Below are 26313 nucleotides of genomic sequence, written 5' to 3'. Positions count from 1 at the left end.
CCTAATGATATTTCTGCGTCTGATGCAGAAACACAATCAGGTGATGAACATGAACCTGGTGACAATGTGGATAGTGATGTTTATAATAATGCTCAACCTAGCCATGATGAGGATGTGGAGATTGAACCTACGGTTAATGCTGATAATCCACGACCTAAGAAGTATGATAAGAATGACTTCACTACAAGGAAGCATGGTAAAGAAAGAGAGCCATGGGTTCAGAGACCTATGCCCTTTCCTCCTAAGCCATCCAAGAAAAAGGATGATGAGGATTTTGAGCGCTTCGTTGAGATGATAAGACCCGTCTTTCTGCAGATGCGGTTAACTGATATGCTCAAGATGTCTCTGTATGACAAGTACATGAAAGATATCGTGACTAATAAACGGAAGATACCAGATCTTGAGATCTCCACCATGCTTGCCAATTACACTTTCAAAGGTGGAACTCCTAAGAAACTTGGTGATCCCGGAGTGCCCACTATACCTTGCTCCATTAAAGTAAACTACGTAAGAACTGCCTTATGTCACCTTGGAGCCGGTGTTAGTGTTATGCCGCTCTCTCTTTATCATAGACTTGAGTTGGATAAGTTGACACCCACTGAAATTTCTCTGCAAATTGCCGACAAATCAACTGCTTTCCCTATCGGCGTTTGCGAGGATGTGCCTGTTGTGGTTGCTAATACCACTATCTTAACACACTTTGTTATCTTGGATATTCCCGAGGACGATGCCATGGCTATCATCCTCGGAAGACCCTTTTTAAACACCGCAGGGGCTGTTATAGATTGCAAGAGAGGCAATGTCACTTTCCATGTCAACGGTAACGAGCACACAGTGCACTTTCCGAAGAAACCATATCCAGTACATTGCATCAATGCTATCGAAAAGACTTCATCGATTCTCATTGGGAGCTTTGAATGCCCTATTCCTCGTGTCAAGATGAAGTATGATTTGCATGTTAGGGAGATACATATCCCCATTGAGGTGACTTAGTGGCCATTCGAAAATTCTCCATTCTCTCTTGCGATTTGAGAAGATTTTGTCATAAGGATTTGATCAACCCCATTGACGGATTTCTTCCAATGACCATGAAACGGATGAATCAAAGAGTCACATACCTCTGTTTTGAGTCTTCATTTTCTGTTCCTTAGAAGAAAAATGATAGAATTAGATTAGTTTTTCCTGTTTTCTGTTTTAGCGTTCCGGAGAAAAATACCTCGAAAATAAAAGTTCTCCGATGGTCCTGAAAATTTAGTATGATTTTTTCTGGAATTTTTGAAAATTTCTGGGCCTGAGAGCTGGTCAGGGGGCCTGACCAGTGGGCCACAAGCCGCCCCACCGCCACCTACCCCCCTGGTGGCGGGGTGCAAGCTTGTGGGGCCCACATGCATCCCCTCCACTCATTCCAGCTCCCAGCCTCTTCTTCCACCTCCAGAAAAAATTGTTTCGCAGCTCAAACCCGTGTTCTTGCTCATTTGGCTGTGATTTTCGATCTCCTTGCTCAAAGCACCATTCTTTAAACCATTTTGGGGAAATTACTCCTTGCAAAAGGAAATTATGTTCAGGAGGAAGTTTCATGGTGGTTCCTCGAGTAAGAAGGGTCCCCGTCTCTCTTTTCGGGAGCCCGAACCTTTTCAAATAAGGGATGCACCGGTGCAACCATGTGAATGGCCTTCCGATGAGTTCATGATCGAAGCAGGCTTCAATGATGAGTTTGATGCACTTGTCCGCAATGCCGGGTTAGAACAATTCCTCTCAGATAAATGTGAACAGTATGCTATGCTCACTGCCTCTTTCATGCATAGATTTAAATTTTTAGCTGGGCATGAATCATCCATACTGTTTGATCTGTATGATAAATCCTATACCGTGGGTCTGGAGGATTTCAATAGGATTTGCAAGATACCCGATGGAGGTAGTGTTAATGATCCTCCTAAGTCTTCGGTCAGAGACTTTGTCTCCAGTATAACTGTTGGAGAAACCAGAGATATCACGCAAGCCACCATAGGAAGCATCCATTTCCCTGCCTTGCACTACCTTGCCCTCTTCATAGGTAGGTGCGTTAATGACAAGGGTGCACATTGTCACCTATGCGCTTCCGACCTTAGTATCCTTAAGAGCGCAGTAACAAGTGACAGGAGCGTCAATATGGGAGCTATTATAGCAAGGAGGCTGAATAAAAATGCCAGTGAGGGGGATTTCTTTGGTGGAGTTTATGCTACACATTTAGCAAATTTTCTTGGAGTAACCATCCGTCCAGAAGACCCTCCTCTCCGTACAGCCTACCTTGATCGTGTCGCTCTAACACGCTACCAGTTTGTTGAGAGAGATCATGGATCCCTCCTGTACCGCTTGATATTTAACCGGCGGCGTGTTTTCCATATTACCCTTCCTGCTCCTACTTTCTTTGACTTTCAGGTAAAACGAAGATACTACATAACCATAGGAGAGGCAGAGGAGTATGAGAGGGAGGTGACGGCTGCTCGACTTCGCGAGGCAGCTATTCAGGCAGTGGCTGCAGCACTCCCGTATAACACCCATTATGACTTTGGGTTTCGCCAGGATCATCCATGGGAGTAGATCAAGCTAGGCCAAAAGCCTAAGCTTGGGGGAGTACGTGTTCTCACTGACTTTACATTCATGCTTATGCTTTGACTCTGTTAGCCGGTGTTTACACTTTGCCACTATATTATCCATGCTAGTTTCTTTTCGTTTACTTGTTTTCTTGTTTTGTGTCCTTTTGAGAAAACCCAAAAAGATTTTTCTCTCTTCTTTTGCTTGTTGGGAGCTTTCCCGTGTAAATAGTTTTCTTTTTCTTTGTGTCAAGGTAGAAGATATTGGTTACAATGCTTAGTGGTTCTTACATGCTTACTTGTTTAGCTTTCAAAGATCCATATTATTTTGTCTTCTCCTTTGTGTTTGCCTGCAGATTCAGCTTAGTCCAATGTGCTTATTATTGTTTTCATCGTTCGGTCGTGCAAATGAAAGGCAACAATGATGATATATGATGAAGTGACTGAGACTGAAAAGCTGGTATGAACTCTATCTATTTTGTTTTTGTAAATATGACTAGCTTGTCGACCCAGATTGAGCTTTGTTGTGAGAGAACCATGTTTGCAATGACAACTTAGAGATCATAGTTTCTGATGCCATGCTTATTTAGCTGAGAGCTTATAATGGTTTGTCTTGATTGCCAACATAGATTTTGAGATGACTATGATGTAGTATGATAGGATGGTATTCTCCTTTGAATGTTTCAAGTGGCTTGACTTGGCGCATGTTCATGCATGTAGTTGAAACAAAATCAACATAGCCTCTGTTATGTTCGTGTTCATGGTGATTTATATCCTGTTCATGCTTGCATTCAATGTTAGTCAAACTCATTGCATCTTGATGACTGTTGTCGCTCTCTAGTTGGTCGCTTCCCAGTCTTTTGCTAGCCTTCACTTGTACTAAGCGGGAATACTGCTTGTGCATCTACCTCCATAAACCCAAATTTTTTTCCATGAGAGTCCACCATACCTATCTATTTGCGGTATCTACCTTCCGTTCCAAGTAAATTGGCATGTGCCATTCTCGAAACCTTCAAGAAATAAATCTGTTTTGCATGCCCGAACCGCTCATGTGGTGACAGAGGGCTATTGGTATCTTCCATGCTAGGAGTGTTATCCTAGACATGTGTTTATTCACAGTCCTTCACGAGAAAGGGGCCGGTATTTGGGATGCCCAGTTCCATGCTTAAATCGAAAACATAACTGTAAAACAAGACTCCCCCGGGATTGATGTTAGTATGGACGGTACCCGAGGATTCGGCTAGCCGTGGAGTGTGATTGATTGGTGGTGGGGGAGTTAAAACTTTACTTTTCTGTTTGGGAACCTCCTATAGCATGAGTAGCATGGAAGATATTGAGAACTCTTGGTCATTGCGTTGACAATGAAAGCATGCCACCCAAAATTATTATCTCTGTTTTCAAAGCTTGAGCTCTGGCACCTCTGCAAATCAATGCTTCCCTCTGCGAAGGGCTTGTCTATTTATTTTCCTCCTCTTATATAAGCATCAATTAGAGAGCACCTCTGTCATTATTATGCTTTGCTTTTGATTGATATTGAGTATGACTATGACTAGATCTTCGTTGCTATGAATTACAATGTTTAGTCAACCCTTGATCTTTGAAAGTGCTCTGCATTTATGTTTTGCAGTCTCAGAAAGCTAGCGAGATACCTCCTATTCATATTGCTTCATGCTTGCTTTGATTGAAGTGTTGGTATTTGAAACTCATTATTATTTGCTCGTTAGCTGATTATGCCATTGATACTAGTTTACCGTGAGACCTTTGTGTCATTTGCTTTTGTGGTTAACTTGCGATCTTGCTGAAATTCTGGTTACGAGTTAGACATAGTTGCAACAACAAGATCAAACAGAGTTTGTCAAAGCTTTTTCTTTCTCTCTCAGGTTGTCAACTGAGTTGCTTGAGGAAAAGCAAGGTTTTAAGCTTGGGGGAGTTAATACGTCTCTAACGTATCTACTTTTCCAAACACTTTTGCCCTTGTTTTGGACTATAATTTGCATGATTTGAATGGAACTAACCTGGACTGACGTTGTTTTCAGCAGAATTGCCTTGGTGTTATTTTTGTGCAGAAATCAAAGTTCTCCAAACGTCGTGGAAATTTACGGGGAGCAGTTTTGGAAAATATCAAAAATATCTGCGCCAAGTTCCACCTCAGGGGGTGGGCCAGTGGGCCACAAGCCCCTGCTCTGCCACCACCCCCTCTGGTGGCGGTGGGCAGGCTTGTGGGGCCCACAGACACCTGCTAGCCCCAACTCCAGCTCTATAAGTTGCCTTTCTTCCCAAAAAAAACAAAAAGAGAGGTTTTCGTCGCGTTTTCGATACGGAGGCGCCGCCACCACCTGTTCTTCATCTAGAGGGCAGATGTGGAGTCCGTCTTGGGCTCTGGAGAGGGGAAATCGTCGCCATCATCACATCAACCTTCTTCCCTCTCCAATTCCATGAATCTCGTCGTCGTTCGTGAGTAATCTATTCGTAGGCTCGCTGGGCGGTGATGAGTAGGATGAGATCTATCATGGAATCGAGTTAGTTTTGATGGGGATTGATCCCTAGTATCCACTGTGTTCTGAGATTTGATGTTGCTACTACTTTGCCATGCTTAATGCTTGTCACTAGGGCCCGAGTGCCATGATTTCAGATTTGAACTTATTATGTTGTCACCAATATATGTGTGTTTTAGATCCGATCTTGCAAGTTGTAGTTACCTACTATGTGTTATGATCCGGTAACCCCGGAGTGACAATAGCCGGAACCACTCTCGGTGATGATCATAGTTTGAGGAGTTCATGTGTTCACCAAGTGCTAATGCGTTGGTTCGGTTCTTTATTAAAAGGAGAACCTTAATATCCCGTAGTTTCCTTTTGGACCCCGCTGCCACGGGAGGGATGGACAATAGATGTCATGCAAGTTCTTTTCCGTAAGCACGTATGACGACACACGGAATGCATGCCTACATCACATTGACGAATGGGAGCTAGCCACATATCTCTCCGTGTTATAGCTGTTGCATGATGAATATCATACAAACAAATTACCGACCAATTGCCTACCAGTTTGTCCTACTACTGCTGTTACTTGTTTTGCTCTGCTGCTGCTACTACTGTTGCTACTACTGTTACTTGTTTTGCTCTGCTGCTGCTACTACTGTTGCTACTGTTGTTACTTGTCTTGCTCTGCTGCTACTACTGTTGCTACTACTGTCGCTTGCTACTGTTGCTACTTGCTACAGCTGTCACTACTGTTGTTCCTTGCCACTGCTATTGCTCGTTATAGTGCCGTTACTCGCTACTTTGCTGTTATTATTGTGCTTGCAGATACTAATCTTTCAGGTGTGGTTGAATCTGACAAATTTAACTGCTAATACTTGAGAGTACACTCTCACCTCCCATCGTGCAAACCAACAAATTGGGTGGAATACTCTACCCTCGAAAACTGCTGCGAACCCACGCGTTGGTGGGCCATCAACAACATTCTTCCAGTTTTATTGCCGGGGAGTGCTATCAGCATTCTTCTCATGCCTTTGCAGGAGAAGGTTAGTTGTTATAAGCATTCGTCTAGCTAACACTAGAGATTGCAGGATCAGCACTTTTCTAGAGCCATTGCCAGGGAAGCACAGCCGACGTCACTCGCCGCTCACCTTCTTCCACCATGGCGAGTTAGATTATCACCATAGCTACGCCTTTTGTCGGTCGAGGGGCGAGTCATAACACCGTCGTATTACCATAAATTGCTCATCTGGCGAGTTAGAATGCCTTCATATCCATACCTTTAGTTACCTAAGGGTGAGCCATAAGGTCTTGACAGATACATCGTAGATCTCCAACTGGCGAGTCACCATATTTCATGGTTTTCATTGAGCCGCCTTGTTTCCTCCTTTTGTAATCATGGTTGGTGTCTCAAAATGCGATTGGTTACCCACCAAGATTGATGACGCTATTATTGAAAAGTTTGTCAAGTCGGGTCACATCGATCGTGAGGAAGTCATCGGTTGGTGAACGGCCCCAGGCGAGGCAATCCCCAACCCTACCGAAGGGGAAATACTCGTCTTTACTGACCACCTGGAACGAGGCTTCAAACCGCCTGGGTCAAAGTTCTTCAGACACACTCTACATTTCCTCAACGTTCATCCTCAAAACCTGGGACCCAACTCCATCAGTAACCTTTGCCAGTTTCAAGTATTCTGCGAGGTATACCTGCAAAGAGAGGCCACTGTTCCATTATTTTGGAACTTCTTTCATCTGAATCGCCAGACCGAATTTTCCAACGGGCCCAATCATGAACTTGGAAGAGTCAACATCCAGAGGCACCGCGAACGTGGATTTCCAATTGTCCTTCTGCCCAGCCATCCTAAAGGCTGGGACGAGTCTTGGTTTTACTGTCGGGACACTTCTCCTCTCGGCGAGAACCCACTTCCGGGTTATAGAGAAGATCGCATGCCCATGGACTTCAAGCTACCCGAGAAGCTTACAGAAGAAGAAGAATCGGAGTTCATCCCAGTCTTCTCCGAGTTGCGATCATTGATCAATAACGGGCTTACCGGGGTTGATCTATTCCGTTGTTGGGTGGAATGGAACATTCTTCCTCCGAGTCGCCGGGACGGTTTGATGTGTGAATATGATGGTAGCGTCAACCATCCACAATGTTTCCATCATAAAAAACTCGCAGAGAGAGACATTGTTGGGATAATCAAGAAGTTAACCGGCGAGTCTTTGGAAGACTGCGCCAAGATCGGGCTCAAGCCCTTCTGTCTCGCCAACCCAGCTCCACCGGTAACTATCGAAGCCGCCTTCTTTTACTTTTTAAGTATATGTGCCAATGCTCTGAGTTTGACATTTTATTCTATCCACCAGAAAAGTGATCCCCTTTGGCGAAGGGGACCCAAGGTGACCGCCCAGAAAACAACCAAGCCGCCACCGAAGAAGAAGAAGAAATCAAGCAAAGGTAAAGCCGCCGCCAAGGATTCATCCGTCGTTGGCGAGTCACAAGCCGTCGAAGAACAATCAGAGGTAAAAACTTCTCCTTTACTTATCACCCTTATGTTTTGACTCATGCTTATACCCTGTGCCTTTATACGTAGGGTGATGACTATGAAAGCCGAGATGACGCGGTTGAGGTAATTTCTATTTCTTCCGACTCACCTTCCTCTTCACCTAGGCCAGCCCGGCGGATTTGTGGGAAAGTTCCCATGTATCACCCTAACACTTATATGGATGCAAATTTCCTTTTGAAGAAGGCAAAATATACTCCCAAGCGTAAAACCCGGAGCCGCTCTCGCGACTTAATTTCCGAGTTGCGAGAAAAGACAACTGGTCGGAAGCGCACAAGCGAGGTATCCTCTTGTTTAAACACACTCTTCCTTGTGGAAAATGTGATTCACAACTCCCTCAGTCTTCAAACTTTTATTCCTTCAGACTTCTCCTCCTTCATCTCGCGACTCAGCGATGTCAGCTCTTCCGCCAATGATTCGTGTACAAGGGTGAGTTCTTTTATTAACTCTTTCTCTTTCCAATAATAATATTTTCCCTAATTTTGGTGCCTTCATCTCAGAGCACAAGCAAAGAAGAGAAAGACTGGCGACTCTTCTTCCGCTCCTAAGACGACTGAGGTCTTAGGCACGAGCGCCTCTGTCCCACAGCTTGATGAGGACTAAGTGGCGGCTCATGATGTTCCTGTGGATGACATCCCCGACGTCCGGGATGACTTGCCATGCATCTTAAAGGAAACTGCTCACAACGTTAACCCACCGAGCCCTCCCAAGGCGACTGAGGATCCATATGTCGTCATAATCACTGGTACTGGCTACTCCAAACCTACGGCGGCGGTGTTATCTAAGCACACCTCAAAGGAATCCCATCCTTGCACTGAACAAGATGTCAGTAAGTTGAAACTTCCCAAGGATGAGAAGCTGGAATTTGATCAACTCTGCTCTCGCTTCGCAAGTCGCGTGGAGACGAGTTAAGAAATGAACAAAAGCTTGATCCACCTGATGAAAGTTAAACATGAGGTACGTCTATTATGTATTCCCTTCCACCCATTAGCCTTCCAATAGACTAGTCTTTGCTTGATGAAATATTTTTTGTTGCAATGTATATTAGATACGTATCTGTCCATAGCCCCCAAGAGCCGGGTTATCTTTTGAAAGATAAGTCGGGCCTTGTATATATTGAAATCTTGAACCTGTAGCCTCCAAGGGCCGGGTCATCTTTTGAAAGATGAGTCGGGTCTTTGTAGTTAAAGAAAAACTTCAACCTATAGCCCCCAAGGGCCGGGTCATCTTTTGAAAGATGAGCCGGGTCTTGTAGTTAAAGAAAACTTCAACCTGTAGCCCCCAAGGGCCGGGTTATCTTTTGAAAGATGAGTCGGGTCTTGTAGTTAAAGAAAACTTCAACCTGTAGTCCCCAAGGGCCGGGTCATCTTTTGAAAGATGAGCCTGGTCTTGTAGTTAAAGAACATTTCAACCTGTAGCCCCCAAGGGTCGGGTCATCTTTTGAAAGATGAGCTGAGTCTTGTATTTTGTATGATTTTGAATAGAATCGTAAATTAGCCCCCAAGTGTGAGGAATATTGTTTGCAATAGTTTTGAGACTTGTCTCCCCAAATCTTGCTTTGCAAGAATCTGTGACCTGAAATGTCTCCGTCGTATCTACTTTTCCAAACCCTTTTGCCCTTGTTTTGGTCTCTAATTTCCATGATTTCAATGGAACTAACCCGGACTAACGCTGTTTTCAGCAGAATTGCGATGGTGTTGTTTTTGCGAAGAAATAAAAGTTATGGGAATGACCTGGAAATTTATGGGGATTTTTTGTGGAATATATAAAAAATATTGGCGCAAGAATCAACGGAGGAAGTGGAGCATGGAGCCCACAAGCCCACCAGGCGTGGGCCCCCTGGCCGCGGCTGGCAGGCTTGTGGGCCCCACGTTGCTCCGCCGCCTCCAATCTTAGGTCTATTTTGTCCCTTTCGTCCGGAAAAAAATCAAGGAGAAGAGCTCATCACGTTTTACGATATGGAGGCGACGCCACCTCCTGTTCTTCCTATGGATGGCAGATCTGGAGTCCGTTCTGGGCTCCGGAGAGGGAAGATCGTCGCCATCGTCATCACCAACCTTCCTTCATCACCAATTCCACGATGCTCTTCACCATTCGTGAGTAATCTCATCGTAGGCTTGCTGGACGGTGATGGGTTGGATGAGATCTATCATGTAATCGAGTTAGTTTTGACGGGGATTGATCCCTAGTATCCACTATGTTCTGAGATTGATGTTGCTACTACTTCGCCATGCTTAATGCTTGTCACTAGGGCCCGAGTGCCATGATATCAGATCTAAACCTATTATGTTGTTGCCTATATATGTGTGTTCTTGATGCTATCTTGCAAGTTGTAGTCACCTACCATATGTTATGACCCGGCAACCCCGGAGTGACAATAGCCGGAACCACTCCCGGAGATGACCATAGTATGAGGAGTTCATGTATTCACTAAGTGTTAATGCGTTGGTCCGGTTCTTTATTAAAAGGAGAACCTTATATATCCCGTAGTTTCCATTAGGACCCCGCTGCCACGGGAGGGATGGACAATAGATGTCATGCAAGTTCTTTTCCCTAAGCACGTATGACTACATACGGAATAAATGCCTACATTACATTGACGAACTGGAGCTAGTTACATATTTCTCTGTGTTATAACTGTTGCATGATGAATAACATCCAGCATAATCATCCATCACCAATCCAATGCCTACGAGTTTTTCCTACTGGTCCTTGCTATGTTACTTTGTCGCTACTTCTGTCACTACTGCTACTCTTACTCTGTTATTACTGTTGTTACTCTGCTGCTACTGCTGTCACTTTGCTGCTACTGGTTACTGTTGCTACCGCTGCTATCATACTACCTTGCTACTGATACTTTGCTGCAGATACTAAATCTTTCAGGTGTGGTTGAATTGACAACTCAACTGCTAATACTTGATAATATTCTTTGGCTTCCCCTTGAGTCGAATCAATAAATTTGGGTTGAATACTCTATCCTCGAAAACTGTTGCGATCCCCTATACTTGTGGGTTATCATGACATAGGTCGAGTCATCCCTGTCCGACTTAAGGAAAAATTTAGCCGAACAGCAAAATACTCGGTCTGAGTCGGAGAGGAAGTATCATGTGGTGCTGGCTGAAATGGAGAGAATGAAGGCTGATCACCAGAAGCTCGAAAAGAAAGCCAAAGCTGACCAAGCCACCCTCCTAAAGTGGGCCGAGCAAGCCGAGGAGAAACTGGAAGGCGCCCAGCAAGAGCTCTCCAACTTGAAAAAACACATCTCCAACATGACTCATGCCATGTTTGGTAAGGATCAATTTTCCTTCATCGAAAAATCAGTCTATTCTGTCAATACTATCAAACACGAATTTATCCCTTGTAGGTCTACGAGCCACCAATTTCCAAGATGACTGCATGCTGAAACTAAAGGCGATGTATACCTTCCCCGAACAGTTGTATACAGGAGGCGTGCTGACAATAAAAGCAGTGATGGGCAACAAAGAGCGAGTTAAGTCCATCAAGAGCATGCTTGGCTTCCTGTCTACATTGCCTCCTCAAGTGGAGGAACTGAAGAGGTCAGCCGCCCGGAAGGGAGTCCTGAATACCATAAGCCGGTGCGTGGCCTATGCTCCCGAATTGAAACCAGAGGAGGTAACTGCGGGCTATCCGGAACTGAAAGACAACGGATTGGAGTTCACCGAAGATGAATATCATCGAGTAATGAAAGAGTCCCGCTTTGCGGCGACTCAGCTAGCAGCCAACCTGGATTTAAACAAATACCAAGCTGCCTATGATGATAATAACAAGAAGGTGACTCCTCTATCGTATGAAACTATCAGTCTAACTCCTCGCCGGAACAAAAATCCCTTTGACTTCAAAGTAGATCTGTCTACCTTCCTTGATGATGAAGATGAGTTCGTCGCTTTAGCCAAGTGTAACTGGAAGCTGGGCAACTTACATATCGAAGGTGGAGAGAGCTCGAGGCAAGGTGACCCAGAACCAGCTTGAGTTATCTTCGGATGTAACCATTGCTTTAAAAACAATCTGATCTCTTTTGTTTGGGAGATGACGCCTGACTTGGCCATGTGAGCCATGTAATAGGTTGCTGGATTGTAGGAAAACAGTCTTCCGCCCATGCCTTTTGCTTGACATTGTTGGATAGTTTATTCTTTCCGCGAATCATGAATCGGCTTTTACAATCCTTCTGCTTAATAAGCTAGGAAGTGTCATAGTTCGACATAAAAAATCTTCAACCTGTGTGTCAGAGAAAAACATCATGAGCCGCCACAGTGAGTTATGGCGGAAAATAAGCCAGCCCCCCCAGGGCTATGGCAAATAATAGTTCAAAAAACGGCCCAATGAGTTACGGCGAGTCATGAACAAAAGCCGACTCAATGAGTCGTGGCGAGTTATAGAAGGGTTTTATGAAACCTTGTGGCCGTTCCACCAAGATAGAAAATTCGTCAGCTCAATGAGTTGCGACGAGATAAGACGAGTTTGCAAAACTCTAGTGTTACCCCAAGAAGGCTTTTGCAATAGCCCATATTGTTTAGACCGGCTAATCAGGCGCGAGTCAAGCTTCAGTGAAGCAGGTTCAGTGAACCAATGGTTTCTCTATTTTCCATGTGTGGCTCCGGTCGGTACATTTTATGTTTTAACCAAGGCGAGTTCAGGGTGCAAATAATGGATCGACTCGCCCAGAGGACATAGGTCCATGTGGCGACTTGTCCAACACATAGTCCAGTATAACCATTTGTAATACAGTAATTTTTCGCTAGCGAAGAGGGTATTCAGGCTGAACTCAGTGAGTGGAAGCCCCCAAGTGACCTATGATTTAGGAAAAGTTGGACATAGGATTGCAGAAGCGTGTATGCTCTTACTGCAAAATGACTTGGGAACTTGTATCCCCCAAGTAAGTCGGCTTAATTCTCAAAATCATATAAGGCGCCCATGTTTGAACCATGCAACGTGGCGACTGGTCCTCTTTAGCTTACCAGGGCCCAGATTTGAAATAAGTGCAGCATGGCGACTTATGCTCTTTGGCCCTGATCGCGCACATGTTTGGACGACTCATAGAACAATAAAGACTCATGCTTTCCAGAAGCTGAACCGGCAAAGGAACCCGAAGTTCGTGGGTTCCGTCTTTATTGCTTCATAAATAAAGGATTACAATTTCTGAGATTTGTAAAAAAGAAAGGAGCCCATGGCTCTAGGTGTAGTAAGGCCGCAGGTGGGCTATATTCCAGGGGCGAGTTGTCTCAACCTCTGTAGTTGGCCGGTCTGGGCGAAGATCCACCAAGTAGTATGAGCCATTTTGAAGATTCTTGCTGATGACAAACGGTCCTTCCCATGGAGGTGATAGCTTATGCATACCAGTGTTATCTTGAATCAACCGGAGCACTAAGTCGCCCTCTTGAAAAGTCTGGCTCTTGACACGGCGGCTGTGATAGCGTCGTATGTCATGTTGATAGATCGTCGACCGTGACACGGCCAAGTCACACTCTTCCTCCAAAGCATCCAACGAGTCTTGTCGTGCCAACTCATTGTCCTGTTCCACATAGGCGGCCACTCGCGGTGAATCATGTCTGATGTCGCTTGGCAACACCGCCTCTGCCCCGTAGACTAGAAAGAAAGAAGTAAAACCCGTGGAGCGATTTGGAGTGTTCTTGATGCTCCATAATATTGAGGGCAATTCTTCCACCCAACATCCTGGAGTACGTTCCAAAGGTACCATAAGCCGGGGACTGATTCCCCGCAATATTTCCTGATTCAACCTTTCTCCCTACCCATTAGACTGGGGATATGCGACTGCAGAAACGTCAAGCCGGATATGTTCTAGACTGCAAAACTCTTGCATCGCGCCCATCGATAGATTAGTGCCATTGTCAGTAATGATACTATGAGGGTATCCAAACCGGAAAATCAATTTTTTCAAGAATTTGACAGTCGTATCTGCATCACAGCTACTACCGGGCTCTGTCACGACCCACTTAGTAAACTTGTCAACCGCCACCAATAGGTGTGTCTTTTTATTGGATGACATCTTGCATGGGCCAACCATGTCTAGCCCCAGACTGCAAACGGCCAAGTGATTGGTATCATCCGCAACTCGTGAATAGGCACGTGAATCTGACGTCAAAATTTCTGGCAACCATCACATCAGTGAACTATCTCTTCTGCGTGTGCATGAGCCTTGAGCCAATAGAACCCATGTCTAAAGGCCTTAGAAACCAAAGATGTGATCCGGCATGATGACCACAGGCGCCAGCATGAATCTCATTGAGGATCATACATCCTTCCTCAGAAGAGACACACCTTTGAAATACCCCTGAGGTGCTTCACTTGTGCAACTCGCCGTTGTGTATGACCATGGATTTGCACCGACAGACGATTTGGAGAGCCAATAATTCATCTGCGGGTAACTCGTCTCGGGTGAGATACGCCATATAGGGAGTCGCCCAATCCGGAGTGGCACGAAGAGCCGCCATGAGTTGATGCTCGGGGTCCGGCACCGCCAAGTCTTCCTATGAAGGCAGTCTCACCAAAGGGTTATGTAATACATCCAAAAAGACATTGGGAGGAACCAGCTTACGCTGTGAACCAAGACAGGAAAGAGCATCCGCTGCTTCATTAAGTCGCCGGTCGATGTGATCCACTTGATAGCCATGAAAGTGACCCGCTACATCTGACACAACTCGCCTGTAAGCCGCCATCAAGGGATCCCTTGAATCCCATGTGCCAGAAACCTAATGTGCCACCAAATCTGAGTCGCCCAAACATCTGACTCGCGTGAGGTTCATCTCTTTGGCGAGTCGAAATCCATGGAGCAAGGCTTCATACTCTGCTGCATTATTGGTACATGGAAACATGAGCTGGAGGATATAGCAAAATTTGTCACCCTGAGGCGAGGTTATTACCACACCAGCCCCCGAGCCTTCCAACTGCCTGGATCCGTTGAAATAGATGGTCCAATAGGTATGATTGGGCCTATCCTCTCGGATTTGCAACTCGGTCCAATCATTGATGACCACTAGTGATTGAGACTTAATGGCCGTACAGGGAGTATACCGCACGTGATGGGGCCCTAACTCAATGGCCCACTTAGCAATCCGTCCGATTGCTTCTCGATTTTGAATAATGTCGCCAAGGGGGGCAGAAATGACAACCGTGATGGGATGTTCCCGGAAGTAGTGCTTCAGCTTCCGACTCGCGATAAACACCCCAAAGACCAGCTTCTGCCAATGCGAGTAGCAATTTTTGGAGAGGGCCGGGACCTGGCTGATAAAATACACTTGTCGCTAGACTAGGTATTCCTTTCCTTCTTCCTTCCGCTCGACAACCACTACCATGCTCACTGCCTTGGAATTGGCCGCGATGTACAAAAGCATAGGCTCCTTGTTCGTCGGAGCCGCCAATACTGGCGGCTTAACTAATTGTCGCTTAAAGGCTTCAAAGGCTTCGTTGGCTTCGTCTGTCCATACGAATTGATCAGTTTTCTTGAGAAGCTGATAGAGAGGGATGTCCTTCTCCCCGAGGTGACTTATAAAGCGACTTAGAGGTGCGATACGACCCGCCATGCGCTGGACTTGGTTAATATTAGCCGGCTTTCCTAGCAAAGTAATCGCTTCGATTTTGTCTGGGTTAGCTTCAATGCCACGCTCTGACACCAGAAGACCCAATGACTTTCTTGCAGGAACACCAAACACACACTTGGTGGGATTAAGCCTCATTTGGTAGACGCACAAGTTGTCAAAAGTCTCCTTGAGATACTCCAAGAGCGACTATTTCTTCTGAGACCTGACTACGATGTCGTCCACATAAGCGTGGACATTACGACCGATATGGTTATGCAAACAATTTTGGATCCAACGCTGATAAGTCGCCCTCACACTCTTGAGCCCGAACGGTATAGACACGTAACAGAAAGCTCTGAAGGGGGTTATGAAGGATGTTTTCTCCTGGTCTGCCAGCGCCATCTTGATCTGGTGGTACCCTGAATAAGCATCCAAGAAGCACAAACGCTCGCAACCCGCCGTCGAGTAAATGACTTGATCAATGCGGGGAAGGGCGAAGGGATCCTTTGCACATGCTATCTTGAGGTCAGTGTAGTCGATGCATGTAAGTGCACCTAGTGCCCCTTAGTGATTTTGGTGGTTTGAAGACTTATAGGTTAAGTATCTAATGTGTTCTTGAGTGTACACGGGATCCATAAGTCCCTTAGGAGTTTGATATATTCGATGAATATCGACCCCTAAAAATGTATATCTTCGGATGAAGAAATGAATCGCGAAGAATTTGCGATGAAATTGATATTCCTCATGAAGATATTGAAATTGAGGAATTCGGTGTGTCCTGAAGAAAATCAATCTGAAGACTTTTAAGCATGAAGATTTATCCTTTCTGTTTTATTTCCTTCACACTTGAGTAATAGGAACACCGTACTTTTAAAGGGGGTCAAAGTAACACGTTGGAATAAATTTCCTCATGATGCTCAACCCAAGCCTAATTCTACCAAAAGCCTCAAGTGAGGAATATGAGAGACATGAGGACTCTCACTGTTGAGGGTCCCGACCGTTATCGATAGTCATGCCACATCATTGGTCTTATCCACACCAACGGTCATATTAGTTAAGGGTATTAATGTCAAATCATGTCAGGATACTCCCAGGCTATAAATAGCCGCCCCCCATAACCATTAGCTAGCTGGCTGCTCCGTTAGAAACTGACACTTGTCATAAGAGCAACCCAAATTCCTCAGAGTCTTCGAGAGTAATTCATAAGTGAGGAAATACCCCAAACACCAAACCACAAACCAAAAACTAAGTGATTGAGCATCACTGAAGAAGTTGTTCCTGTGTGGGACTGAAGCCTTTTTCCTTTGAGGACTGTGCATCCTCCAGACGGTTAGGCATCATGGTGTAGAGCAATACAGCAGTCAATTGTGGATCGCCAGGTGACCAAGTTTGTGAGGGTTTGGAAGTCTTCCCTGAAGACTTACCTCGAGTGTTGGGCGAGCACTGTGTGTTCTTAGCCCAAGGAGAATACGGTAGGAACTGTGTGTCCCGGGATCGTTGATACGTCTCAAACGTATTTATAATTTTTGATGGTTTCATGCTGTTATCTTGTCAACTTTGGATGTTTTATATACCTTTTATATCTTTTCTAGGACTAACTTATTAATTCAGTGACAAGTGCCAGTTCCTGTATTTTCTTTGTTTTTGACTCTTTTCAGATCTGATTTTGGAACGGAGTCCAAATGGAATAAAATCCCCAAAATAAATTTTTCCAGATCAGAAGAAGGTGAGGGGACTTGAGGGCCAAGGCAGGGGCCCCACAGGGAGCCCACAAGCCCTATTGCCGCGACCAGGGGGGTCGCAGCAACTAGGCTTGTGGCCTCCCTGGTGCTCCCCTGCCCTAGCTCTTTGGCCTATAAATTCCCTAAAATCGCAGAAAAAATCAGGGCATCCACGAAAACACTTTTCCGCCGCCGCAAGCTTCCGTTTCCGCAAGATCTCATCTGGAGACCCTTCCCGGTGCCCTGTCGGAGGGGACTTTGGAGTTGGAGGGCTTCTACATCAACATCATCGCTTCTCCAATGACTCGTGAGTAGTCCACTTCAGACCTACGGGTCCGTAGTTAGTAGCTAGATGGCTTTTTCTCTCTCTTGGATCATCAATACAAAGTTCTCCATGATATTCATGGAGATCTATCCGATGTAATCCTCTTTGGCGGTGTCTTTGTCGAGATCCGATGAATTGTGGATTTGTGATCAGATTATCTATGAATTATATTTGAGCCTTTGCTGATTTGTTATATGCATGATTTGATATCCTTGTAAGTCTCTCCGAGTCTTGGGTTTTGGTTGGCCAACTAGATCTATGATTCTTGCAATGGGAGAAGTGCTTGGTTTTGTGTTCATACCGTGTGGTGACCTTTCCCAGTGACAGAAGGGGCAGCAAGGCACGCATCGTGTTGTTTCCATCAAGGGTAACAAGATGGGCTTTCATCATAGATTTGAGATTGTTCATCTACAACATGTCATCTTGCTTAAGGCGTTACTCTGTTCTTTTGGAATTAATACACTAGATGCATGCTGGATAGCGGTCGACGTGTGGAGTAATAGTAGTAGATGCAGAAAGTATCGGTCTACTTGTTTTGGACCTGATGCCTATAGATATAATCATTACCATAGAAAACATTACGACTTTGCGCGGTTCTATCAATTGCTCGACAGTAATTCGTTCACCCACCGTCTACTTGCTTTCATGAGAGAAGCCACTAGTGAACACTACGGCCCCCGGGTCTATTCACAACTATCGTCTCCACTTTCACTTTTACTTTGCTTTGTTTACTCTTTGCTTTCAGTTCTCACTTTGCAAACAATCTATAAGGGATTGATAACCCCTTCATAGCGTTGGGTGCAAGCTCTTTGTGTTTGTGCAGGTACTAGTGACTTGACGCGATCCTCCCAATAGATCGATACCTTGGTTCTCAAACTGAGGGAAATACTTACCGCCGTTGTGCAACATCACCCTTTCCTCTTCAAGGGAACACCAACGCAAGGCTCCAAGGCCGTGGGGAAATCCTTTGCAGATTTGCCAAGGAAGTCCCTATATGCGTAGCCCGTAGCAGCAGGATTCCTGGCGCCGTTACCAGGGAAGGTCTGTTGTCGCAGTAGCAGAAGGATTTCTAGCGCCGTCGCCGGGGAGGAGAGATCAAGTCAAGATCTATCCAAGTAGGTGTCACAAACTCATCTCTTGCATTTACCTTTTTTGCTAGTTGCCTCTCGTTTTCCTCTCCCCCACTTCACATTTGTCGTTTTCATTTGCCTTTTTCCGTTGCCGTTTTCATTTGCCTTTTTTCCTTTCTCCTTTGCCGTTTTCCTTTGCCAGTTTTCTTGCTTGCTTGTGTGCTTGATTGTTTGTTGAAGTCATCATGGCTGAAAACACCAAACTTTGCGACTTCTCGAGCACTAATGATAATGATTTTATTAGTACTCCGATTGCTCCCGCCACTAGTGCGGAATCGTATGAAATCAACGCTGCCTTGCTGAATCTTGTTATGAAAGAGCAATTCTCTGGCCTTCCTAGTGAAGATGCTGCATCCCATCTCAATACCTTCATTGAACTTTGCGATATGCAAAAGAAAAGAGATGTGGATAATTACATGATTAAGTTGAAGCTTTTTCCTTTCTCGTTGCGAGATCGCGGAAAAACTTGGTTTTCTTCTTTGCCTAAAAATAGTATCGATTCTTGGGATAAGTGCAAAGATGCTTACATATCCAAGTATTTTCCGCCGGCTGAGATTATCTCTCTACGTAACGATATCATGAATTTCAAGCAACTTGATCATGAACACGTTGCACAATCTAGGGATAGGATGAAGTTAATGATTAGAAATTGTCCCGCTCATGGTTTGGGTTTGTGGATGATTATACAAATCTTTTACGCTGGTTTGAATTTTGATTCTCGCAATATCTTGGACTCCTCCTCAGGTGGAACGTTCATGGAAATCACGTTAGGAGACGCTACAAAACTCCTAGACAATATCATGACCAACTACTCTCAGTGGCATACTGAAAGGTCAGCTGCTAGCAAAAAGGTACACGCTATAGAAGAAATTAACTCCCTTAGTGCTAAAACGGATGAGTTGATGAATTTTGTTGCTAGTAGAAATGCTCCTTTAGATCCTAATGACATGCCACTATCTTCTTTTATTGAGAGTAGCAACGCTAGTTTGGACGTTAATTTTGTTGGTAGGAACAATTTTGGCAACAACAATGCTTTTAGAGGAAACTATGTTCCTAGGCCTTTTCGTAGTAACTCCTCTAACAATTATGGCAATTCCTACAACAACACTTATGGAAATCATAAAAAATTACCCTCTGATTTAGAGAGTAATATCAAAGAGTTCATCAACTCTCAAAAGATTTTCAATGCGTCCATAGAAGAAAAACTACTCAAAATAGAAGATTTGGCTAAGAGCGTTGATAGGATGTCTTGTGATATTGATGCTTTGAAAGTTAGATGTGCTCCTCCCAAGGTCAACTTGGATGAAACTTTAAAAGCTATGCGTGTCTCCATGAATGAGAGCAAAGAAAGAACCGTACAAATTCGCGCTAGGCATGAATGGTCTAAAAGGGTGTGTTCTAGTGATGCTAATCACGAAGATCTTAAAGTGCTTGGTGTGACTCCTCTTGAATCTTTGTTTTCGCGTGTCAAACCTATTGGTGAAGGGGCTGGATATGAATCCACTTTGGTTGAAAAACGCCCCAATGATACGGAGTCCACCTATCTTGATGATAAAGGTGTGGAGAGTGGAATAGAAGAAATCAAAATTTTGAGTTGTAATGAAACTCCCACTTTGGATTTCAAGGAATTCAATTATGATAGTTGCTCCTTGTTTGAATGCATTTCCTTGATGCAATCCATTGCAAACTCTCCACATGCTTATAGCCAAAGCAAAGCCTTTACCGCACATATCATAGATGATATGATGAAATCTCTTGAAGAGAAACTCGAATTAGAAGTCTCTATACCTAGAAAACTTCATGATCAGTGGGAACCTACTATCAAAATCAAAATCAAAATCAAAAACTATGAATGCAATGCTTTGTGTGATCTGGGTGCTAGTGTTTCCGCGATTCCAAAGTCTTTATGTGATATTCTTGGTTTTCATGAGATTGAAGAGTGTTCTCTTAATTTGCATCTTGCGGATTCCACTATCAAGAAATCCATGGGAATGATCGATGATGTTCTTATTGTTGCAAATAACAACCATCTACCTGTGGATTTCATTGTACTTGACATAGATTGCAATCCTTCATGTCCCATTATTCTTGGTAGACCTTTTCTAAGGACTATTGGTGCTATCATCGATATGAAGGAAGGGAATATTAGATTTCAATTTCCCCTAAAGAAGGGCATGGAGCATTTTCCTATAAAGAAAATAAGATTGCCTTATGAATCTATGATGAGGGCTAATTATGGTTTGAGCACCAAAGATGACTATACGTGATTCCATCACCTTTTGCCTAGCTAAGGGCGTTAAACAATAGCGCTTGTTGGGAGGCAACCCAACGAATCTATTCATAATTCTGTTATGATTGTGTTTTTTGTGTTTCTTTTGCGTTTGTGCCAAGTAAAACCGTTATGATTAGTCTTGGGGATGATCGTTTGGTCATGCTGGAAAAGACAGAAACTTTCTGCTCACAAAAAGAATTTTCTTTTTTCTGTAAGAGCTTTTGAGTTGATTCTTTCTGCTACTGATTGCTACGCCAATTCTTCAGACTGTCATAATTTTTCAGAATTTTTGAAGTACCAGAAGTATACGAAGTATACAGATTGCTACATACTGGTCTGCTGTTAACAGATTCTGTTTTTGTTGAGTTGGTTTCTTATTTTGATGAAACTATGGATAGTATCGGGGGATATTAGCCATGGAAGATTGAAAATACAGTAACCCAACATCAACATAAGTAGAATTTAAGTTTGCTACAGTACCTAAGGAAGTGGTAGTTTGCTTTCTTATACTAATGTTATCACGAGTTTGTGTTTAAGTTTCGTGTTGTGAAGTTTTCAAGTTTTGGGTGAAGTTCTTATGGACAAAGAGATAAAGAGTGGCAAGAGCTCTAGCTTGGGGATGCCCAACGCACCCCAAGTTGATTCAAGGATGCCATAAAAGCCTAAGCTTGGGGATGCCCCGGGAAGGCATCCCCTCTTTCGTCTTCAATCCATCGGTAACGTTACTTGGGGCTATATTTTTATTCACCACATGTTATGTGTTTTGCTTGGAGCGTCTTGTATCGTAGGAGTCTTTTATTTTTGTTGTGTCACAATCTTCCATGCTGAACACCTAGAGAGAGAGACATGCACTCACCGTGATTTTGTCGAGCTTCACTTATATCCTTTGGTTAGACAATTCAGCTCACATGTGCTTCACTTATATCTTTTGAGCTAGTTGATTTTTCTCTGTGTGCTTCACTTACATCTTTTAGAGCACGGAAGCGCGTGGATTGGTAGTTGATCTATGCTATGATAGTAGTCTCAGAAGGGTTAGTTATCCAAAGGGATATGAAAACTTCCACCTTCATGTGCATTGAATAGTTAGAGAAGATTGATTCATCTCAATTACTTTTGAGTTGTGGTTGTGGTAATATTGAAGTTATATTAGTAAGGTGTTGTGGATCTAGAAATACTTGTGTTGAAGTTAATGATTCTCGTAGCATGCACGTATGGTGAACCTCTATGTGATGAAGTCTGAGCATGATTAGTCTATTGATTGTCATCCTTTGTGTGGCGGTCAGGGTCGCGTGATGGTTTATACCTACAAACCCTTCCCCTAGGAGTACGCGTTGAATGCTTTGTTTTGGTTACTACTAATACTTTTGCAACAAGTATATGAGTTCTTCATGACTAATGTTGAGTCCATGGTTTAGATGCACTTTCACCTTCCACCATCACTATCTTCTTTAGTGCCGTGCAACTTTCGCCGGTGCACAAAACCCACCATTAGCGTCCCTCAAAACAGCCACCATACCTACCTACTATGGCTTTTTCAAAGCTATTCCGAGATATATTTCCATACAACTACCACCATGACATGTGCCACCACTTCTACATTGCCATTGCATGATCGTAAGATAGCTAGCATGATGTTTCCATTGATGTCTATGCCATGCTAGACCATTGTCACGGTACACTACCGAAGGCATTCCATATAGAGTCATCATTGCTCTATGTTTTGAGTTGTAAGTGTGCTGATCATCATTGATGGAACATTGTCCCATGTGAGGAAATAAAAAGAGGCCAAAGATGCCCACCAAAAAAAATATATATATAAAAAAAGGAGGCCAAAGATCCCACCAAAAAATGAGAGAAAAAGAGAGAAGGGACAATGCTACTACCTTTCCACACTTGTGCATATTAAGCAGCATGATCTTCATGATTGAGAGTCTCTCGTTTTGTCACCACCATATAGCTAGTGGGAAATTTTCATTATATAACTTGGCTTGTATATTCCAATGATAGGCTTCCTCAAAACTGCCTTAGGTCTTCATGAGCAAGCAAGTTGGATGCACACCCACTAGTTTTCTTTAAGAGCTTTCACATACTCTTAGCTCTAGTGCATCAATTGTATGGAAATCCCTACTCATTCACGTTGATATCTATTGATGAGCATCTCCATAGCTCATTGATATGCCTAGTCAATGTAACCATCTTCTCCTTGTTTGCCTTGCAACCTCCACCACACTCCATTCCACTTATAGTGCTAAAACCATGGCTCACGCTCATGTATTGCGTGAGAGTTGAAAAAGTTTGAGAAAGTAAAGGTGTGAAAACAATTACTTGGCCAATACCGAGGTTATGCATGATTTAAATTCGTTGTGCAAGTATGATAGAGCATAGCCAGACTATATGATTTTGTAGGGATAACTTTCTTTTGGCCTAGTTATTTTGGAAGTTCATGATTATCTTGCTAGTTTGCTTGAAGTATTATTGTCTCCACATCAATAGAAAACTATTGTTTTGAATCTAATGGATCTGAACATTCACGTCACATAAGAGGAGTTACAAAGGAAATCTATGCTAGGTAGCATGAACGCATCAAAAATTCATTCTTTATCACTTCCCTACTCGAGGACGAGCATGAGTTAAGCTTGGGGATGCTTGATACGTCTCAAACGTATCTATAATTTTTGATGGTTTCATGCTGTTATCTTGTCAACTTTGGATGTTTGATATACCTTTCATATCTTTTTTGGGACTAACTTATTAATTCAGTGCCAAGTGCCAGTTCCAGTTTTTTCTGTGTTTTTGACTCTTTTCAGTTCTGATTTTGGAACGGAGTCCAAACGATATAAAATCCCCGAAATAAATTTTTCAAATCAGAAGAAGGTCAGGGGACTTGAGGCCCAAGGCAGGGGGCCCACAGGGAGCCCACAAGCCCTGTTGCCGCGGCCAGGGGGCCCGCGGCAACCACGCTTGTGGCCTCCCTAGCGCTCCCTGTCCTAGCTCTTTGGCCTATAAATTCCCTAAAATCGCAGAAAAAATCAGGGCATCCACGGAAACACTTTTCCGCCGCCGCAAGCTTCCGTTTCCGCAAGATCTCTTCTGGAGACCCTTCCCGGTGCCCTGCCGGAGGGGACTTTGGAGTTGGAGGGCTTCTACATCAACATCATCGCCTCTCCAATGACTCGTGAGTAGTCCACTTCATACCTACGGGTCCGTAGTTAGTAGCTAGATGGCTTCTTCTCTCTCTTGGTTCTTCAATCCAAAGTTCCCCATGATCTTCATGGAGATCTATTCGATGTAATCCTCTTCGGCGGTTTTTTTGTCGAGATCCGATGAATTGTGGATTTGTGATCAAATTATGTATGAATTATATTTGAGTCTTTGTTGATTTCTTATATGCATGATTTGATATCCTTGTAAGTCTCTCCGAGTCTTGGGTTTTGTTTGGCCAACTAGATCTACGATTCTTGCAATGGGAGAAGTGCTTGGTTTTTGGTTCATACCGTGTGGTGACCTTTCCCAATGACAGAAGGGGCAGCAAGGCACGCATCATGTTGTTGCCATCAAGGGTAACAAGATGGGTTTTCATCATAGATTTGAGATTGTTCATCTACATCATGTCATCTTACTTAAGGCGTTACTCTATTCTTTTGGACTTAATACACGAGATGGATGCTGGATAGCGGTCGACGTGTGGAGTAATAGTAGTAGATGCAGAAAGTATCGGTCTACTTGTTTTGGACGTGATGCGTATAGATATAATCATTGCCATAGATAACGTTACGACTTTGCGCGTTTCTATCAATTGCTCGACAGTAATTCGTTCAGCCAGCGTGTACTTGCTTTCATGAGAGAAGCCACTAGTGAATACTACGGCCCCCGGGTCTATTCACAACTATCGTCTCCACTTTCACTTTTACTTTGCTTTGTTTACTCTTTGCTTTCAGTTCTCACTTTGCAAACAATCTATAAGGGATTGACAACCCCTTCATAGCGTTGGGTGCAAGCTCTTTGTGTTTGTGCAGGTACTTGTGACTTGACGCGATCCTCCCACTGGATTGATACCTTGGTTCTCAAACTGAGGGAAATACTTACCGCCGCTGTGCTACATCACCCTGTCCTCTTCAAGGGAACACCAACGCAAGGCTCCATGGCCAGGGGGAAATCCTTTGCATATTTGCCAAGGAAGTCCCTATAGGCGTAGCCCGTAGCAGCAGGATTCCTCGCGCCGTTACTAGGGAAGGTCTATTGTCGCAGTAGCAACTGTGTGTCCTTTGGTTTCAATACCAAGCCGCTCCAAACCACATGTACAACTGTCACAATAGTTGGAACTGGGTCATCAACCACTGTCTTCATTGTGAAACGGGTTCTATTTCCTCAACTCTTTATATTCCTTAGATTGTGTGTTGATGATTTTTACTGTCACTGTTTGAAGAATTTGCTAAATACTTTATATGAAATTCCTCAACCCCAAATTCTTCACGCGAGTTAATTCTCATCTGTTTTCTGCGTGCCTGCATACCGTGGAACCAGTTTTCATATTCTTCATCCTCAAAAACTGTTGTAGTGATACTTTGCACTCCTGATCCTTTGCTATTTCCGCTGTAAGTTAGTCATCACTGAGGAATTTCCTCAGTGATGAAATTCTAGAAATCTCCTATTCACCCCCCCTCTAGTCGATATAACGCACTTTCAATGCACATGAGGAAAGTGTCGTTCTTTTTGAGCACCAGGACCGGGTTAGCCAACCATTCAGGATGGAAAACCTCGATGATGAACCCGGCGGCCAAAAGCCGAGCGACTTCCTCTCCGATCACCTTACGACGCTCCTCATTAAACCTGCGAAGGTACTGTCCTACTGGCTTTACTTCGGGGTCAGTATTAAGATGGTGCAAAACAAATTCTCTCAGTACACCAGGCATGTCAGAAGGTTTCCATGTGAAGATGTCCCGATTCTCATGGATGAATTCGATGAGCGTGCTTTCCTATTTGTGATCCAGACCCGTCCCAATAGTAAACTGCTTGGTTGAGTCGCAAGGCGTTAAGTCTATGACCTTGGTGTCGTGTAAGTGCATCTAGTGCCCCTTAGTGATTTTGGTGGTTTGAAGACTTATAGGTTATGTATCTAATGTGTTTGTGAGTGTACACACGATCTATAAGTCATTGAGAAGTTTGAGATATTTGAAGAATATCGACCCCTAAAAATATATGTCTTCAGTTGAAGAAATTGGTCTAAAGCTGAAGAAATGAATCGCGAGGAATTTGTGATGAAATTGATATTCCTCATGAAGATATTGATATTGAGAAGATCGGTGGTTCCTGAAGAAAATCGTTCTGAAGAAACTGAAGCGTGAAGATTTACGTTTTCTATTTTACTTTCTTCGCATTTGATGAATAGGAACACCGTACTGTTAAAGGGGGTCAAAGTAACACTATGGAATGAACTTCCTCACGATGCTCAACCCAAGCCTAATCCTACCAAAAGCCTCAAGTGAGGAATATGAGTGATATGAGGACTCTCACAGTTGAGGGTCCCGACCGTTTCGATAACCACGCCAAGTCACTGGTCTTATCCACTCCAACGGTCATATTATTTAAGGGCATTAGTGTCAAATCATGTCGGGATGCTCCTCAGCTATAAATAGCCACCCCCACAACCACTAGCTAGTTGGCTGCTCCGTTAGAAACTGACACTTGTCATAAG

This window comes from Hordeum vulgare, chromosome 5H (genome assembly GCF_904849725.1).
Source record: "Hordeum vulgare subsp. vulgare chromosome 5H, MorexV3_pseudomolecules_assembly, whole genome shotgun sequence".
NCBI classification, from domain to species: Eukaryota; Viridiplantae; Streptophyta; class Magnoliopsida; order Poales; family Poaceae; genus Hordeum; species Hordeum vulgare.
This window is presented reverse-complemented; position numbering follows the sequence as displayed.